This window comes from Prionailurus bengalensis, chromosome B3 (assembly GCF_016509475.1).
Source record: "Prionailurus bengalensis isolate Pbe53 chromosome B3, Fcat_Pben_1.1_paternal_pri, whole genome shotgun sequence".
Lineage (NCBI taxonomy): Eukaryota > Metazoa > Chordata > Mammalia > Carnivora > Felidae > Prionailurus > Prionailurus bengalensis.
In genome coordinates this window covers 119,690,184-119,706,812 of record NC_057355.1, presented here as the reverse complement: position 1 = coordinate 119,706,812, position 16,629 = coordinate 119,690,184, and positions in this window count along the sequence as shown.

The window sequence follows — 16,629 nt, the reverse complement described above, 5'->3', positions numbered from 1 at the left end:
GGAGAAGTGGGGAAGATGCGGAGTTTTAAACGATCGTCACGTGTCTGGGCAAGGTATATTAATCAGTTAAACAGGACTGGTGCTCTATGGCCGCCCATACTGGACCAAAAGAGCAAATCGTTCAGCCTTGACCATTGAGTTCACTTCCAGCAGTCCTTGAAGGAATTTAATTCATTGTATGGACTTCTCCGTAAGCCTCAGAGTGGAAAATTACAGCGAGACGGGGCCCATCAAGCCTACCCCTGGTTTTACAGACAAGGATACTGAGGCTCGGAGAGCTGATGTGATTGAACCACCTACTTTTTCGCTGGTTAAGGGCAATGCTGCGGTTAAAACCGCCTCTCCAGAGGCTGGGCTATGATCCCTTCCCCTACGAGGGGCTGCCTTTTCTTTCACACACACACACACACACACACACACAAATCCCAGCTTCCTCAAAGATGGATTACTTAGTGTTGAAAGAGGACTTCAACTGCTTCCTTTTTGATCTCAAACTTTGTAATTGATTAAATTCTTTCCAGCCTATCTCTTAACGCAGGCAAAAAATCCTGCAGGCAAAGCATCCCCTCAAGCAATAGACTGTCCTAAACCAGTAAGACCCTGAGTGACGCCAAGACATGACCCATTTGACCTTCACTGCCTACCTTCACTGCCTACCTGCACGTACCAGCGGTAGTGACCAAACCTGCTTTGTTTGGGACCCCTAGAGCCAGGTGCCCTTGCACTCCTGCCCCCCTGCTACAGTGTGGACTGATTTCTCAATTTCATTAATTATTAATTGCTTTTTGTGTTGAACTGGGTTGAGCAAGGCTTATTCCTAGGACAGCTTGGATCCCTGAGGATTTTAAACCCTAAGAGACCATCCTGAGAATTGCTATTTACATTGTATTCATGTCAGTGCTAATAGCTCAGCATATATGATGGTATTCGGTAGCTGAATGATGACTGGGGTAGTGAGCAAAGGGGTGAGAATCTTTCAACAGGTTGGAGATTCTGATAGAGTCATCTCTGAAATTTTTTACTTCTTTGAGAAAGCTTCAGGAAAGGACTAGAAGGATTATACTACCTTGCAAACTCTGTCTAGCAGGAGCTTATCACTTATCAGTCTCGTACAGGTAGATCTTCAATATCATTTTATTTTATTTTATTTTATTTTTTAGTATAACATTTTATCTTTATAACTTGAACCAACTGATGAAAAAGAAAATGCTCTAACAGATTAAAAGTAATAGCATAAAGTAATGATAGTTTAGAACTTGATCTTAAAGGAAACAGTCTTTCAAAGTAGAAAAGAAACTCTACAGTATTAGTTTTTACTGTCTCGATTCTGGAGCCTATGAATTCCTTGCAAAAAGTGTGATTTGTCTCCCCAGAATAAGTTCCCATTCCCCAAAATTCTTAATTATGAACTCATGAAAGGAGAGAAGCTTATCCAGAATCTACCTAGCTAAACCTCTCCCAAATTTCTGACCTCAGAAACTGTGTGAAATAACAATTGGTGTTATAAGCTAAGTTTTGGGGTAGTTGGTTAGGTAGCAATAGATAAAACGAATATGCCCACTTAAAGAGAATTAACACCCCTTAGAGAAATGGCTGATTCCAGGGCTGGGGCAGGTGAGCCTAGAACATCTTTTTGGTTGAAATGAAGGAAGTGATGAAAAAATGATGAGGCAGGGCGCCTGAGTGGCTCACTTGGTTCAGCATCAGCCTCTTGATTTCGGTTCAGGTCATGATCTCACGGTTCGTGGGATTGAGCCCCAAGTCAGGCTCCAGGCTGATAGCACAGAGCCTGCTTGGGATTCTCTCTCTCACTCTTTCTCTGCCCCTTCCCTGCTTGTGCCTCTCTTTCTCTCTCTCAAACTTAAAAAAAAAAGAAAAAAAATGATGAGGCATGTCACAGGGACACAGAAGCCAGCTTGAAGGGGATCCTACTGGCCAAATCTAGAACAACTTGAGCCCCAAAATAATTAAGTACAGTAATGACTTATAAACACTGAAGAAATAGAAATTCATGTATCTGTACCAATAATAAACAGAGAATGGAGACGTTTTGCTTACAATAGGATGTTGAGACCAACTAATAAAGGTAAAAGAGAGTCTTAGAGTTGGAAAATTGGCATTTTATAGTTTTCATAGTAAAGATTGAATCAGACGAGAATTATCAATGGATGCCAAATCTAAGAGGACTAAGATTCTACACCCATGCCAGTGGCAGGGGGGGTTCCCACACACACACCACAAAGCAATGCTCCAACACCAGCTGGTTGTCCTACAATTCAACTCAATTTTGATGCTATCTACCTGGAGACAGCATCAGATCCTACAGGTTAAGGGCTCAATCCTACAAGACTGCTTCCCGCCCCCCCCTCCCACCCCACACACACATACTTCAGATACCAATTGAAAGTCCAGGTTGTCACCTGTGCTCCTGACCAAATGTCTATAGATTAGAGGTTCTAACAACCCCCTCCTTGGGTTTGATTAATTTGCTAGAGTAGTTCACAGAACTCAGAAACACACTTTACTTACTAGATTACCAGTTTATTATAAAATGATATAACTCAAGAACAGCCATATGGAAGAGGTACATAGGGCAAAGTATGGGGAAAGGATGTGGAGCTTCCATGCCTTCTCCAAGCTCCACACTCTCCTTTCATCTCCACATGTTGACCAACCCAGAAGCTCCCCAAACCCCCATCCTTTTGGGTTTCTATGGAGGCTTCATTACAAAGGCATGATTGATTAAACCACTGGCCACTGCTGATTAAACTCGATCTCCAGCCCCTTTTCCCTCCCTGTTGGTAGGGTGGAGGGAAGACTCAAAGTTCAAACCCTCTAATCATTTGGTTGGTTGCCCTGGGTACCAGCACCCATCTTTAGGTTACCTAGGGTTTTCTAAAAGTTACATCATTTTTTCAAAAGTTTATGTATGTATGTATGTATTCTTAGTAATTTATTCATGCAACTTGAGGCTAGAACTCACAACCCTGAGATCAAGAGTGGCACACTCCACCAACTGAGCCATCCAGGCACCCCTAAAATTTGCCTCATTAACATAACAGAAGACACCTAGATCACTCTCATCACTTGGGAAGTTCCAAGGGTTTTAGGAACTCTGTGCCAGAAATGGAAGAAGACCAAATATCTATTCCTTATTATAAATCACAAAATAACAGAGACAATGTGTTAAGGAACAAGGTATTTGCTTGGTCCTAAAGTACAAAAATCAACAATAACTTGACCAAGTAATCAAAATTAACATCACCAGTGAAGGACAGATGGATATTGAATGGCTCTAGATATGATAAAGTATACTATAGTATATTTCAAAATATATGCTACAAAATACCATATTAGATGTAGAGTATGTGTACTCGATGTAGAAATGATCTAGGGGTGCCTCGGTGGCTCAGTCAGTTAAGCATCCGACTTTGGTTCAGGTCATGATCTCCACAGTCACTGGGTTTGAGCCCCCCGTTGAGCTCTGTGCTGACAGCTCAGAGCCTGGAGCCTGCTTCAGATTCTGTGTCTCTCTCTGCCCGTCCCCTGCTTGTGCTCTGTCTCTCTGTCTCTCTCTGTCTCTCAAAAATAAACGTTAAAAAAAAATTTTTTTAAATAAATGATCTAGGGGCGCCTGGGTGGCTCAGTCAGTTGGGCGGCCGACTTCGGCTCAGGTCATGATCTCACGGTCCGTGGGTTTGAGCCCCACATCGGGCTCTGTGCTGACAGTTCAGAGCCTGGAGCCTGTTTCAGATTCTGTGTCTCCCTCTCTCTCAGACCCTCTCCTGCTCATGCTCTGTCTCTCTCTGTCTCAAAAATAAATAAACGTTAAAAAAAATTTTAAAAAAGAGATTTCTATTTAAAAAAATGATCTAAATCATCTTTTTAAAAGTAATTTCTATGCCCAACATGGAGCCTGAACCCACAACTCCGAGATCAAGAGTTGCATGCCCCACCGACTGAGCCAGCCAGGAGTCCCGAAATCATCTTTTAAAGAAAACATTATCAACACAAAAATAATCACATTAAGATTAAAAGTCAGTATATTCAATTATGTTCCATGCTGTGTATGCCCTAATATCTTCTTTGTTAAAGAAGAAAATAATTTTGTTTGCATTTTAAAAAATTCTTTAATGTTTATTTATTTATTTTTGAGAGAGAGTGCACGCACAAGGAGGGGAGGGACAGAGAGAGGGAAACAGAATCCAAAGCAGGCTCCAGGCTCTGAGCTGTCAGCACAGAGCCTGACATGGGGCTCAACCCACAAACCACGCTATCATGAAACAAGCCGAAGTTAGCCACTTAACCAGCTGAGCCACCCAGGCACCCCTGTTTGAATTTTTCTTAAACTGGATTCAGCTAATGAGTATAAAGGCTTTTATTCCAAGAAAGAACCATCTTGCTTTATGCTGCAATTACCTGTCACCATAGGTTGGAAAGAAGCTGCTAGCATAAAATTTTTCATAATATTTCCTTTCCTTTTTCATCAAATTTAAGAAGTTGTCAGCCATAATTTTTTCAGATATTTTTTTCTGCCCCACTCTCTCTCCCCTCTCTTTCTGGAACTATTATTACAGGTATGTTAGTATGCTAATGTCTCCCAGGTCTCTGAAGTTCATTTTTCTTCCATCTTTTTTCTCTCTGTGTTCAGACTGGATCATTTCTATTGATCTATCTTCCAGTTCATTCCTGCCACTTTAAATCTGCTGTTGAGCCCCCTAGTGAATTTTTCAGTTATTGTACTCTTCAGTTCCAAAATTGCCATTTCGTTTTATTTAAAAATTTTTCTGTACCCTTACTGAGAATCTCTATTTGTTGATACATTGTTCTCATCCTTTCCTTTAATTCTTTAGACATGGTTTTCTTTAGTTCTTTGTATATATATTTATACTAGCTGCTTTAAAGTCTTTGCTAAGTTCAACCTCTGGGGATATCCAAAGACCATTTCTATTGACTGCTTTTTTTTCCCCCCCTGAGTATGGCTTACACTATTCCTGTTTACTTACAGGTCATGTAATTTTCTGTTGAAGACTTTACGTTTTATTTTTATTTTTATTTGTTAAAGATTTTGTTTTTAAGTAACCTCTACGCCCAACATGGGGCTTGAACTCGCAACCCCAAGAACAAGAGTCGCACACTCCACCGACTGAAGCAGCCAGGTACGTTTTATTTTTTTTTTTAATTTTTTTTTTTCAACATTTATTTATTTTTGGGACAGAGAGAGACAGAGCATGAACGGGGGAAGGGCAGAGAGAGAGGGAGGCACAGAATCGGAAACAGGCTCCAGGCTCTGAGCCATCAGCCCACAGCCTGACGCGGGGCTCGAACTCACGGACCGCGAGATCGTGACCTGGCTGAAGTCGGACGCTTAACCGACTGCGCCACCCAGGCGCCCCCAGCCAGGTACGTTTTAGATAATATATTGTAAAATATAGAGATTCTGAAATTTTCTTCCTTAAAGTTTGTTTCGGCTGTTTTATTGCTCTCTCCTTCCCTCCTTTTCTTCTTACCTTCCTCTCTTTTTTCCCTTCCTTCCTTCTTGTTCTCTTGCATTTGTTTTGCCTGGGCTAAATTTGTGAAACCAGTCTACCCTGCAATCTGCGACCACTGATGTCTTTGCTCATTTTTGTTGTTATTGTTGATGTTCTTTTCCTTTGTTTGTATGTTAAATATTCTTGTCTTTTTTTTTTTTAAGCCTGGCTTCCTGGAGGTCTCAATCCTGTGTCTCACAGCTGAATGGTTGGATAGTGGTTGCTTAATGGTTAAACAGAAAGGTCAGGGCGCCTGGGTGGCTCAGTCAGTTGAGTGCCAGATTTGGGCTCAGGTCGTGATCTTGCGGTTTGTGGGTTCGAGCCCCGCATAGGGCTTTATGCTGACCGCTCAGAGCCTGGAGCCTGCTTCGGATCCTGTGTCTCCCTCTCTCTCTGCCCTCCCCCACTCATACTTTATCTCTCTCTGTCTCTTTTTCAAAAAGAAAAAAGAAAAAAAGAAATGTGCTCACTTTAAACCAGTAAGTCTTTCTTTTCCTGTGATACATCTGTGTATGTTTAGGGGAACACATTGAAAATTCAGGCTGTTTGCATGTATGCCCCAGGGTTTATCTTCTACAGGGCCTTTTTGAGTCTCCTGTGTGCATATGTGGAACCCCAGGCTCAGCCAAACGTGTGTGAATAGCTTGTGCCCTCCTTGGTCTCCACTACACATGTATGCAACCTCAGCCAGGAATATTTGCCCTATTATAGCTGCAGCCTCAGGCGAGCAGAACCAAGCTGTTAGCCTCCCCCTGCTTACCTGCATGAGATTCATGTCGACCAGCAGGGCCCCTGGGCATGGGTATTGCACACTGCTCCAGATAAAGCGTCTCCCTTCAACTACCTCGGAAAAGCTGCCAGTCCTCAGGGCCTGCCCCATCCTGGCAGAACCTGCAGTATTGAGCTGGTGTGGTGGTGGCGAAAAGGAGTAAACCCAGGCCACAGAACACTTCAGATTCCTGCTGCTCTTACCCCAAAGTTCAACAGTTTTTCAAGCGTAACTGCTTCTCAGATTGTTGTACGCCTTTGGTCAATTTCCAGGGCACAAAATGGTTGCTTATGCTCATTTTGTCCAGCTTTATAGTTGCTTTTTGGGGGAGTGGATTTGCCAGTCTTCTCACTTGGCCATAACTGGAAGTCTATTGATTTTGATTTTGATCTTTTTGTTTTATTTTTTTAACATATATTCATTTTTGAGAGACAGAGAGAGACAGAGCGCGAGGAAGGGAGGGGCCGAGAGAGAGGGAGACACAGAATCCAAAACAGGCTCCAGGCTCTGAGCTGTCAGCACAGAGCCAGACGCGAGGCTCAAACCCAGGAACCATGAGATCATGACCTGAGCCAAAACTGGACGCTTAAGCAACTGAGTCACCCAGGCGCCCCAGTTTATTTTTAAATTCCAAATAATTTTAGAAAAGGACTTGAGATTTTTGTGTGCATCAAAAGAGGCATAGGCAAAAAGACCTAGCAACCAACCAACCAAATAAAACTACATTTAAGGAGCCCGATCTAACACAACTCCCTCATCATAAAAGAGGAAGAAAAAGAGATAGAAAAGTTATATGACGTACTTCAAATCATAATAACTTGGTTAGTTTTTAAAATAGTGGTAAATTAAGCTACCATTTATTTAAATAGTGGTGAGTAAAGTTACCCTTTCTGTAACAATTTTTTCCAAATTCTTTAAAATATTGCCATCAGTTGTTCACCTCCGTTCTTCTTTTCACGTACTGTTTCTATGGTAATTATGACCAGGACTTTTATAATAATGAATGATGGGGGCTCCTGGGTGGCTCAGTCAATTGGGTGTCCTACTTCAGCTCAGGTCATGATCTCGCAGCTGGTGACTTCAAGCCCGGCGTCAGGCTCTGTGCTAACAGCTCAGAACCTGGAGCTTGCTTGGGATTCTGTGTCTCCCTCTCTCTCTCTCTCCCTCCCCTGCTCATGCTCTGTCTCTCTCACTCTCAAAAATAAATAGACTTGAAAAAAAAAAAAAAAGAACTCTATAATAATGAATAATAGATTAAAATTATACCAAGTTCCTATTCATGTTACCAACCAAGGACTCGTTTCTAAGCCACCATTTTTAACAAAAACAATGCCAGATCTAAAATCTTAAAGACATAATGATGGGCAGAAAAAGCACGCGACAGAAGGAAACAACAGTAGGATTCCATTTGTATAAAGTTTAAAAACATGCACAAAACAGTACTGTATGTTGCTTCTGAATACAGCTTGTGTTGTAAAAGCATACAACAGCATTCAGGCTGCATAAACACACCCAAAGGGATGATAAACTCCCAATCCATACTGAGAATGGTTACTCCTAGAGAGACAGAAATAACATCAGGGAGGAGGGAACAAATACAATTGCATTTCTTAGAGTAGTGAGTATCTGGATGTTTGCTCTATCATTCTATAAACTTTGCATATTTATAAACGATTCCATGAAAACAAACAAAAAACAAAAACAAAACAACAACCTTAAATACCAGGCATATTGTTTTAAGGAGGACGTGAGAGTTACATTTCAAAGAAAAAGATCAGGTTGGTTTTTGAAGCACACAAGCACCTAAACAGAACTGAGATTTTAATTCCGCTTACTGGTTTTATCTGAGGAGATTGGAGACCTTACTTTCGTGTGGTTGATCTTCAAAAACCCTGTATTTTTCTTAACCTTTTTAGAAAAACACTAAGCCTTCACACAGTGAAGCCTTATGTTGGAGCACAAGTTAGGGGTCAGGAAAAATTGTGAAAGACTTTGAACTGGGTGAAAAAGATTACTAGGTGACCAGTCTAACAGATCACCTTAACTTTTCATTGTCTTTGGGCTATTTTACAACTCTGTGAGTTGCAAAAAAAAAAAAACAAACAAAAAAACAAAAAACAAAAAAAACCCCTGAGAACTGTGCAGAAGATTCTTGCCCATAGAAATGCAAATGCAAAGTGTTCCAGAATACACTTGATCTCTTTCCCCCTCATCCAAGAAGCCATTGTTGCATCTATGAAGCAAATTAACTTCAGCATTGCTGATTGTCTATATATGTGTCCGCTCTTTGGATTATCTTTTGAATCAGTTATCATATCTTACCGGTTCCCTCATTAATTAATGCGTTAAATAACATCTTGGACACGTGTTAATTTCATATTTGTATGAGTCATGATTTTACTTTTTAAAAATAACTATCCTTTAACGGGAGGGAAGAGGACTCTTTCACCTCATTTCTGCCAAACCACATATATTGCACAATATATGAGGCAACTCCTTCCTGGCTCTAGACGATGGCCCCTCAGATTACTTAGTGCTATTATTTTTCTCCCGCTCCCTTCTTTTTTCTCCTCCAAGTTAGGGACTTTTAAAAAAATCTATTTTTAAACCTTGATGCCTTGCTCCCTTGGCAACTGTAAATATAACAAATTTCCTTTCTAAGCTGGTAACATATAAGGTTTTCTCTGTGATTAAGGCCATATTGACAACTCCTATATGGTATAAAAAATGGAAGCAGTTAGGTTTAAATCAGACTCATTTCCCAGCTTCCTTCTCACTAACCTCCCTCTTCCCAAACTTCACGGCTACCTTTAGCTTTGTAAACACACTCTATATGCTCATTAAATTCATAAACAAGTGAATGGATGCCTACTGTGTGCTTAACACCACCTAGGCACTAAGTGGCATATCAAATGCTAAGTGCAAGTCCCTGACCCAGGGAAATTGGTGGGAAGGCGAGGAAATAGCAATGTATGCAGTATATGATAAGTACCAAACGGAGATTGGCAATAAATGTTTCATTCATTCATCCACTGAGCAAATAATTATTTCTTGCCCATTACATGCAGGTGCCGTGGTATGCAATGGTGAAAAAGACCGGCACAGACTCTCCCTTCACGAAGCATAACCTAGGACAAGTAATTGGGCCGCTCCAATACTGCATTGCCACGGCTACAATAGGAAAGTGCAGGATGTTGTGGCAGCACACGGGAGGAACTAATCCCTGACTTGGGGGTGTCTGGAAAGCTATCTAAACTGAGATTGGAAAGATCTTAGGCCAAATTAGGCCAGGAGTGGGCTAAGGGGAGCAGAATGGGGTGTAGATGGGAATCAATCCAAACTATGGGAATATGGCATATTCAAGTCTGGAGGTAAGAAAAAGCAAAGCAGGTTCAGGGAACTTAAGGAAGTTTAGTATGGCTCAGGCAAGGAGTTTGAGGGGAAAACTCAAGGAGTTGAGCGCGGAAAAGGATAAGGTAAGAGAAGCAGGAAGGGACCATCAGATTACACGGAGCCTTGTTAGCAGTGTTAAAGTACCTCTGTTTAATCCTAAGAACAATGGAGGAACTATTAAAAATTTGTTATTTTGTTTTAAAAATCTGGACCTGATTGTATTTGTATTTTATTTTATTTAAATGTTTGTTAATTTTTGAAAGAGAGAGAGCAAAAGTGGAGGGGGGGGGCAGGAGGACTAAAGGCAAGGAGACTAAGCAAAAGATAATGATCACCTAAATAAAGGTTATGGTGGTGGAAATGGAGAGAAAAACACAGACTATGGGGTGTTTAGGAGTTAGAATCAACAGGACTTGATGAAAGATTGAAGTGGAGATAGCCAACAGGTAGAGAGAGATACATGGGTCTATATGGAATTCAAGACAGACAACTGAACTAGAGATAGAGTGGAGAGTCAGGATTCCTGGAATGGGATAAGATTGTTCAGAAAGAGTAATAGAAAAATAAGAAGAATGCCCACGACAGAGCCCTGAAGAGGACTGCAAGAGTCTGAAAAGAAGCAGAGAGGTGGAAGGAAAACCAAAATAACAAAATGCCATGAAGGTCAAGGGAAGAGAGGGCTTCCGAAACAAAGACAAGGTCAACAGTGTCTAAAGCTGCAGAAAGGCTAAGTACATGAGACTTGAGCTGTAACTTTCAGATCTGAAGGGGAGCAGAATATGCTACCCCCCAAATATGACCATGGGAGTTCAGTTCATGTCACCCCAAAACATGCACCTTTGGTTTATTGGTTATTCTGAGCTGTAGGCACTTGAAAAACAGCAAATGCAGAGAGGGACTTTTTCTGAACTCCCCTACATGCCTAAAGACAGATCCTATGAAAGGAATTCACTTGTCATAGATCCCCCTCTCCTGGAGTTTCATCAACCAGGCAGGGAAGATTGATGCTTACCATAGGAGAGGAGACTAGAAGTTGACATCACACCCAGACAAACTTTGTCACAAACCATCATATCTCTGTTCTTCTAAAGACCCACTCATCTTCCTTAGAGGCCTACAACACTCCTCTCCTTTCCCTATTAAGATGGTATTTAATCCTGAATTCTAAACTACCTTGGGGAGTTACTCATTTTTCCTGAGTATCTCCCTTGTGTACATGAGGTATACGTGATAATATACTTGCTTGTTTTTCTCTTGTTAATCTCCTCATTATAGACATCTCAGCTAAGAACCAGGAGAATAGACGGAAAATTAATTTTCTTCCCTTACAGATCATTTAACCACAGGAAACTCACTGTTGATCATGGTGAGAGCATTTCAATGACATGGTAAATGGTGATTGCAATCATTGAGCGAAATGATGGTACTATTTTTTGACACTTGCTTTGCTGTTATCAGAAATGTGCATTGATTGCCTCTCTATCCTGTATAAGTATATTGTTGTCCCATTTAACAATTATTTACCTGTCTTTCTTACTACTAGACTTGAGCTTCTTGAACCTAGGAATTGCATCTTCTTCAATTTTCAAATGCCAGTGGCTAGCACAGTCTTCGACATATATAAAAGATGTAATATGTGTTTATGATTTAATAAAAAGTCTAGATGCTCTCTTCCAAATTCAAGTTGTCTGAAGTCTCTCAGGCAAACCTCCAAGCTCTGTGGTCAGAGTCTGAAGCCTGAGGTAAGCAACTGAGGATAGGAGCTGAAACCAGGAATCCAATATCTGTATCCTCCCTGAAACTTCTTCTTTATCTCTGGGCCAAGTCACAGAGACTCTTGTCTTCATTTTCTCATCCAGGAAGTGACCACCTTCATATTTACTACCAGAGCTTTTGAGAACCTTAATTAACATTTAGGAAAGAATTTGTGATCTTTATAACATGAGACCCATATAATTGAAAGACTCTACCATTAACATGGCCCATTTCATTTTATCTGGACGGTTTTTGTTGGTTTTTTTTTTTTTTTAGCTGGATTGCTTTTACATTTCAACATGAATTAGTATGCAGTGCTACTGTTAAATTGAGTGTTCAATGTCACTCCCCAGAGAGTTTTCTCCTTCAGTAATGGAAAAATGAAGCATACATTATTGCAGTAATAACACCCTCACTGTGATCTTGTCATTTCACAAGAATCTTAAAACAGGAGCTCAGCTGAATTATTGCTTAGAAGAGAGACCTTCAGAGAAAAGCCCTGTGCTGTATGAATAAGCTTACGTGCTATTGTTTGCATATTCTTTTTCCTTTTTCTGTTTCCGCATTCAATTTTTGAGAATCCAACATCAGAGGGCCTCAAACACCTCTTTTAAATGGCTCTCATTTCTCCCCCACCTGCTCCCCCAATCCTATGAGGCTCCTCTCACGGACCTTCTGATACTCCAGAGATGACTTCCTACTACCTGACCCCAGCTATTCCTCCTAGCTTGCTGGCCACTGAGGAAATTGTGGGTAAGAGCTAATGGGTGTAGCAGCTGCTGGGCCACACATCGGCACGCATTCTCCTCAGAACCAGACTCGGTGGTGCTGCCATGAGTAGTACTCTGCTTGGGTATTAATCATAGCAAGAGATGGTTTCCCCAAAGATGTAAAGATGTAGAGATTATATAGAAGTAAACATAGTTGAAGACTGCGTTTAAGTCATCGCATAGGGTCTTTCTCTTTAGAGAGGTGAGCATAATTGTTCACCAGGGAAACATAATCAGAGCCCACAGATGCTCACCAGTGCCCACGTGAACAGCACATGTATCACGCGAGCAGCAACCTCGAGTTTTTCATCAGTAATCAATTCCCAACTACAGCCATCCCCCATTTTTTCTGATATCACTGATAAGCGTACCTCCTTTAGTTGATTTCAGCATTTCATCAGCCTGAACACAAAATCACTAAACCAGCGTTACGAGAATATCTTCTGACAGTGCAATGCCACTGAATAGATGTGTTGGAGTGTGTGTGGGGGGGGGTGGAGGACATACCTAGGGAAGGGCAAGGAGAAGGGGTATGTATAATAAAATCAGGAGTGAAAGTAACATCAAAAGAGTGTCAAGTGCAACTCATCTAAAACACAATGTGCAACCAAATCCTTGGCAACAGTATGAAATTATTCTTAGAACATTCAACGAAGCCACTATTTTCAGACTTCAAGTGGAAAAGGATTGCTACGCAGCAGAGTACTTAACATCATCCTGAGAAACAGCTAAATGACGGATACATAGCAAAAGTGGGTAGACGAACATGTAAACAAAGATGTAAGCATTTTTGTGTGTTAGAAGTTATAGTATCCTGAGTAAATTATCAAGAATTTTAGGGGCACCTGGGTGGCTCAATTGGTTGAGCAGCTGACTCTTGGTTTTGGCTCAGGTCATGATCCCAGGGTCATGGGATCAAGCCCCGCATCCGGTTTTGCACTGAACAGGGAGCCTCCTTGGGATTCTCTCTCTCCCTCTCTCTCTGCCCCTCCCCATTGCACATGCTCTCTCTCTCTCTCTCTCTCTCTCTCAAAAAATATAAATAAACATTAAAAAAAAAAGAACCTTAGGGCACCTGGGTGGCTCAGTTGGTTGAGCATCCAGCTCTTGACTTCGGCTCAGGTCATGATCTCATGGTTTGTGGGTTTGAGCCCCACATTGGGTTCTGCACTGGCAGTATGAATGAAGCCTGCTTGGGATTCTCTCTCTCCTCCTTTGTCTCTGCCCCTCCTCTGCTTGTGTGTGCTGTCTCTCTCTCTCTCTCTCTCTCAAAATAAATAAATAAACTTAAAAAAAAAGTAGAAGAAAGAAAACAGAAGAAGGTTCAAGAGTTTTACAGTGGAATGTCTTTAAGAAAGTTGAGGGAACAGATCTTCGGCACTCTTGGCTTCCTGGCAAGGCCCCAGAGATGTGATAAAACTCCAGAAAAGAAAAGCACTGGGGCCCTCAGCCTTGCAAACAAATCCCATGTCCCAAGTGGGGCATGGAAACAAAGTGTCACTGGACCTGAAGGTGCTCTTGGGAAAGATGCAATGTCTGTGTCACAAATGTACCCAATGACAGAAGGGTACCTCCTACTGGGAACTGAGTAGGATTGTGAAATCTTCACCAGATCCCAAAGGGGAAACACCAGGAATGACTGAAGTAAATATTCTGCCCGTCTGTCAGAATGGGGCTCAGAGGCAGAAACTCAATTGATGTGGAAAACAAAGAAAATGCTGTTCTGCGAGTCGGACTCTGTAGACTGAGAATCGTATTCTCTGCACATTCATTGGGAGAATTGTGGAGGGTTTTTACCATGTTGCTGGAGCTACATTTTCCAGAATTCCCTCCCTGGTATTGTACACATTGGGCTTGGCCACAAGAGAAAGATCGCGTGAGATTTGGAAGGCAGAAGTGAAGCGGCAGCCGTGAGGCTCTGGAGGACGTTTAGGGCCCTGGGTGCTGCCATCGCTGACCTTCCTGGGCCACCTTGCTGGTGGGGAACAGCAGCTGGGCCCACAATTCCTCCAGCTCCACTGGTGCTCCCTAGGATGCTTCCCAAATAAATAACTTGTACTCAAATCATCTCCGATTGGTTTCTGAGAAAACCCAACCTGAAAACAGACCTCATTGGACGGAAGAATGGACTGAATCCGATGAGGTTCATTGTAAAGGTGTGTCCCAAGTTTTCAACAACCACATCTCTGAGGCTCCAGGGGAGATACTTCCAATGTCTAATCAGTGCTTCAGCGTGGGCTCCCACCAGAGCAGCTGTCGATAGTGCCTCTGAGGAAGTCCAGGGGGTCCCCGGGGTCCCAGGTTTTCAATAATTTTACATCCTGTACAGCTGTACCAGTAGAATACGTGTTGTTTGTGCATAGGATGCTGCTGGTGCAGATAAAGAGAAGCATGTGAGTGTGACCCAGATACATTTGAGCCCCCATTTCCTTCCTTAAAGCCTACCTTAGCTCTGCATCCTGGTCAAAAGAAACAGTAAGTCTGAGTCCAGAGCCTTGAAAGTAACAAGCCTTTAGTAAATATCTCCGCCCTTAAAGGAGTCGCTTAAATCTTCAGTTTTCCAAAGGCTCCAGGCTGCCGTGGCTTCTCCCCCACTGTCTCCCGCTGGCCCATCAGCTGTGTCACGCAAACCAAGACTGTCCTCAAGAGGTTGGGATGAGTGAAGGGGTAGGGTTGGGGGTGGGGAAGGCAGACTGACTACACTTCAAAAATTTTTGTCCAGGGCCATGTGAAAATGAAGTGTCTAAACTGACCATAATTCAGGATCCACCACACCCTCCTCACTAGAGAGTCAGGCCTCCTCTCAGCAAGAACTAGCATAGAATAATAGTGTATCTACAGCGCAATTAACCTCTCCCTTCCCCTGGAAGCTAGTCTCAAGTTCAAATAGGTATTGCAGGGAGGGTTGCTAATGACCTCCACACCCATTAGCAACATGGTTTATGTTGGCTTCAAATGCTGATGCAGGTAATGTGACCCATTGTCCCCTGGCAAGATGTGAACCTCTCTGTCTGCCCTGGCACCGTCTGGCTCAAAGTTCTCAAGTAGCATTTACTGTTGTCCAGACAGTAAAAATCCAGGCTGGTACAAAGGGTTTTAGAAATTGGCCAACCTCCGTGTCCTTTCCCATTTTGTTCTTTTCAGCACAGATGTATAAAGTAGAAGCTTATGTGGTTGAGAGAGTGCCAAAACTCCATTTTCTCTGCTAATGGCAAGAGAGTAGGAGATGAGAAAACACAAAACAGGCTCTATTTGCACAGGGCTAACATCATCATTCTCACTGGGCGCATTTGCTTCCTGGACAGCTTGCCTCTGGAGAGGAGAGAAGGGCCAGCGGTTGTGGGGCCAGGAACTCCAAGGCGGGTCAGAAAGGGCAGCCACTGCCTATGAAGGCTGAGCAAATTCCCTGAGGCATCCAAGCAGTAAGCAAACCTTTGCTGCCTCTGTGCCTCCCACCTAGAAAGTACGGGTGGCAAGCCATGGAAGGGGAAAAGATATTTTCCAACTAGCAAAGCCCTAATACCCAGAAGGTATACATACTCCAGGAAATGAATAAGAGAAAAGACAAATAACCCGGTGGGAAAAAAGGGGCAAGACTTAGACATTTCACAAAGACAAAAAATATAGGTACAAAGATGCTCAACCTCATTAATTAGTCGAATCGTGTCACTTAAGACAGTTATGAGATAACTTTACACACCTTACAAAAGCAGCAACATTTAAAAATCTGACAAGATCAAACGATAGTGAAGATGTAAAACAATGGGAAGTCTCTATTATACACTTCAGGTGAGAGAATAAATTGGTTCAATCACTTTGGAAAACTGGCAGTATCTAGTAGAGACACTCCGAATATCCACAGATGCTATGCACAGAACTTTTTGCTACCCGTCCCAAACCTGACCACTTCTCTTCCAGTTCTCCTAGAACCCGGTCTGGATCAGCTATGCAAAAAAATGTGGTCTGGTTTGGGGGACTGCCCTTCCTTCCTTTTAGTTTTTCAAAAGAGTGCGATAAAACACATATACCTTAAAAGGCATAAGACGTGGGGCGCCTGGGGTGGCTCAGTCGGTTGAGCATCCGACTTCCGCTCAGGTCACGATCTCACGGTCCATGAGTTGGAGCCCCGCGTTGGGCTCTGGGCTGATGGCTCAGAGCCTGGAGCCTGCTTCTGAGTCTGTGTCTCCCTCTCTCTCTGCCCCTCCCCCGTTCATGCTCTGTCTCAAAAATAAATAAACGTTAAAAAAAAATGCATAAGACGTATTTGTACAGTTTAACAAAAAATTGCAAAGCAAGCCTCTGTGTAATCAACACCCAGATCAAGAAGCAGAGTAGTATCAGCATCAAAGAAACTCCCTTGGGTCCCTGAATAATCACAACTCTCTCCCTCCTTATTAGAATTAACTACTAT